This window comes from Otolemur garnettii, unplaced genomic scaffold (genome assembly GCF_000181295.1).
Source record: "Otolemur garnettii isolate 467f Iridium unplaced genomic scaffold, OtoGar3 scaffold00183, whole genome shotgun sequence".
Classification (NCBI taxonomy): Eukaryota; Metazoa; Chordata; class Mammalia; order Primates; family Galagidae; genus Otolemur; species Otolemur garnettii.
Window position 1 is genome coordinate 2,817,282 of NW_003852578.1, and position 4,271 is coordinate 2,821,552.

Genomic DNA, 4,271 nt, shown 5'->3' on the forward strand with positions numbered 1-4,271 from the left:
TTCTTTCTTTCTTTTTATTTTTTGGCACAAAGTTTCACATTTGTTGCCCTCCATCAAATGCTGTGGCGTCACAGCTCACAGCTACTCTTTCCTCAGCCTCCCACGTAGCTGGGACTACAGGCGCCTCACACAACTCCCAGCTATTTCTAGACAGGGGAGTGGGTCTCGCTCTTGCTCAGGCTGGTCTCCAAGTCGTGAGCTCAGGCGATCCTCCCACTCACCCTCCCAGGAATTTTGAGGTCTTGAAGAGACTCCCACTCCCACAGTTCCACTGGCATTACCTGAATAAGGACACTCTGTGGCAGTCCTGCTTCTGTGGTAGGTTTCTGCTCTAGGTGTTGGATGCCTCCTTTGAGATCTAGGTGAAACCATCATGATGCCACAGCCTGTGTGCTCCTTGCCCTCAGAGCACCACACCTGGCACATTGCCAGGGCTAATAGCTCACACCATCCAGATCAGTGGCACAAGCTACATCTGGGCCTGCTTGAGCCACAGCATGAAGCCATCAAAGTTTACCAGAGCCAAGCCTCATCTGGGGCCTTCTGAGCCACAACTAAAATAGTTGGTGCATCTTGGATATGCAGAACACCGTCTGAGGAGACCAGGGCAGCAAGCCTGTGAGGGGCTCCCTGGCTCACCATGGCAAACGTGCTACACTTCTCCACATCCATGTGATAAGAGGGGCAGCCTCACCTTTAGGGCTGCGGCCCCCAGCCCTGTGCCACAAACTAGTACCAGTCTGTGGTCTGGGAACCAGGCCGCATGACATCATCGCCTAAGCTCTGTTTCCTGCGCTTGTCCCTCCCCCATCCATGGAAAAATTGTCCTCAGTGAAAGGAGTCCTCTTTACCAAATAGTTGGGGACTGCTGCTTTAGGATATTTTCTCTGTTGTTTCAGGGAATAGCACCCCGCTCTCTTCTATTTATGTTAATCTCTTTAGAAAGAGTTGCTGGGTCACACCCTCTGCACCTCTCCTGAACATGACCTTTCACTCTTTCCATAGTCAGGCTGAAAATTTTACACATTTTTCTGCTTTGTTACCTTTTTAATTATAAGTTCTGTCTTTAAATTACCCTTTTGCTTGCAAATCTCTACATAAGCAGCCAAAAATAACCAATCAACTCCTACAATATTTTGCTTAAAACTTTCTCTGCCAGAAATCCTAGCTCATCATTCTTAAGTTTTGCTTTCCATAAAGCCCTGAGGGTATGTACAAATGGCAGCCAAGTTCTTTACACCCATGTAACTAGGAGCCCTTTTCTTTAGTACTCAGTAAGATACTCCACATTTTATCTGAGACCTCATCAGAAAGGCCCTCACTGTCCATATTTCTTTTAGAATTTTGGTAAATAGCCACTTAATCAGGAAAAGAAGTTTCACACTTTTCACTGGTCATTTCTTCTATATTCTCACATGAATTTTAGGCTTTGTCTCACCTACTCCCTCAAACTCTGCCCATTACTCAGTTCCAAAGCTACTTCCACATTTTTAGGTATCTACATAGTAACACCCCACTCATTGGTACCAATTTTTGGTCTTAGTCTTGGTGTTCCAGTTAGGCAAGAAAGTAAAATCAGAGCTAAAGGAATCTTTCCTAGCCACCCTGTGTAGGCCTTAGCCAAGCCGCAGGCATTTCTGTTGTCTGTATGTTCCTCCCTTAACATGTGCGGGGCCTAGACTGTAACCTAGTAACATCTTTGGACTTCCGTTGCCTTTGAGGGCAGGTGGTCCAACTGGTCTCAAGGTCACAAGCCAATCTGACCTTCCCCCTTGAGCTGGGACCTTGAGGATGAGGTCATGTCCTTCTCAGTTTTATGACCCTCATGTGCAGTGTAGCCCTGAAAAGTGGATAAAAGGGAGGCAGGGGATTCAGGCGGGGGATGGGGTGGGGGGCTTGATTTTGTAGACACATTGGTCTTCTGAGTTCCCCCAGCCAAAATAAAGCTGCTCCCTCTAATCAACTGGTGCCTGGAGTCTTCTGTCTGCGTAGGTTTCCTGCTACACCAGAACCCCTAAGGTTTGGTTGTTTATGAAGGGAAGAAGTTTACTTTGGTCACAGCGCTGGTTCCTGAAAAGTCCAAGGGCTTGGCTCCCGCATCCACTCAGCTTCAGTGAGGTAGGTCCCTGGGCTGCCTCACAGCTCAGCAGTGAAGCACCAGAGGAAGAAGACAAGTACAAAAGGGCCAAGCAGGAGAGGCAGCCTCATCCTGTAACAAATTCCTGTCTCCAGGACTAAATCCATTCCTATGAGAACTGATCCATTCCCACAAACCTAAATCCCACCTGTTGAGAAAGACATTCATCTTTCTTAAAGACCTAATTACCTCTTAAAAGCACCACCTCTCAACTTGAAACACCGGGAATTAAAGTGTCCCATTTAAAGGGACACTTTAAACGTTGCATTCATCTGTTCACCTATCTTAGGACATCGTAGATGCTTTCAGTTTATGACAGTTATGAATGCAGTTATTATGAGCATCAATGCATAAGTTTCTGCATGAATGTGAGTTTGCAACTTAGTTGGGTATAACTGGGAGAATAGTTGTAGAATCATACCACCCAGTTAAGAAACTGCCAAATAATCTTATGAAGTTGCTTTTATATTTAATGTTCCCATTGGAAATGAATGCAAGTACTTGTTGCTACACATCTTCACCAATAATTGACATTTTTAGACAGTTTTAAAATACATTTTAGGGATGCTAATAGATGTGCAGTGGTATCTTACTATTGTTTTCATTTGCATTCCTTCAGTGACAAATAATAAACATCTTTTCATATGCTTATTTGCCATCTGTGTATCTTCTCGGTGATTCAGACTCACTTTAAAAAAATTGAGTTGTTTTCTCATGGTTGAATTTGAAGAGTTCTTTGTACATTTTTGGATACAATTTCATTATTAGATATACATTTAAAATGTTTTATTACAATCTGTGACTTGTATTTTGATTCTCTTAATAGTATTTATGTAAGGGTTTTAATTCTAATAAATTTCAATATATAAATATTTATGTTTATAAATTATGCATATGGTATGATACCCCAAAACTCATCATCAAGGTTACTTAGGTATTTTATTTTTCTTTTGGTAATTTTTTTGACATTTTTTAAATGTAAATCCTACTTTGAATTAATTGTAGCATAAGATATATCAGAGTCATTTGTTGAAAGACTATCCTTTCCTCATTGAACATTGTTTTTTTGTCAAAGAAAAATTGACTATACATGTTTTAGGTTATTTTATATTTTGCTTTCTTATTTTGCTACATTAATATATAGGTCTCTACCTTCATAAATATCATGCTGCTTTTATTATGGTAGGTTTATTGTGAGTCAAGAAATTGTGTAGTGTAAGTGTTGTACCCTTTTTTTCTTAATATTTTACATTTATTACTAGTCCTTTATCTTTACACATAAGTTTTCAAATCAGTTTGTTGATATCTACAAATGGCTTTCTATGGTTTAAATTTGGCATTGATTCTGTATCTCAAATTGGGAAAACATGAAATTTTAATAATATTGATCTTCTAATCTATAAACACAAAATACATTTCCACCTTGTTAGATATTTAAAGATTTTTATCAAAGTTTTATAGTTTTTAGCATACAGATTCTGAAAATATATGGTTAAATTTGTACCTAAGCACTTTATTTTTAGTTGTCATTATAAATTATATTCCACTTTTTTCAATTTAAAATTCTGCTTACAGTTTGTATATAGGAAGGCCATTGACTTTTTGTATATTGAATTGTATCCCATGATCTTTCAATACCATGTAATAGCACAGAGCCAGGTTGTTTTAGTTTTTTTCTAGATTCTTTTGGGTTTTCTACATAGAAAATTATATCATTTGTGAATAGAGTTTTATTTATTTATTTTTATTTTCTTTTTCTTCATTCCTTCATTCCTTTATATGAGAAAGTAAAAAATGAAAAATAAAGAAAGGAAAAAAGAGGAAGAAAGAAGAAAAGAAAAGAAAAAAGAGGGAGAGAGGGCAGGAGAGGAAGAAAGGGAGGGAGAGGAGAAAGGAAGGAGGGAGATTGGGAGAAAGGGAGGGGGGAGAGAGAAAGGTGGAGGGAGAAGAAGGTAAGAAACTTAAAACTGATGAATGTTCTCAGAACAAGAACCCAGAAATCCACTGGGAAGGAAAAACATTTTTTTCTGGATGGCGCCTGCAGCTTAAAGGAGTAGGGCTCCGACCCCATATACTGGAGGTGGTGGCTTCAAACCCAGCCCTGGCCAAAAACTGCAAAAAAAAAAAAAAAAAA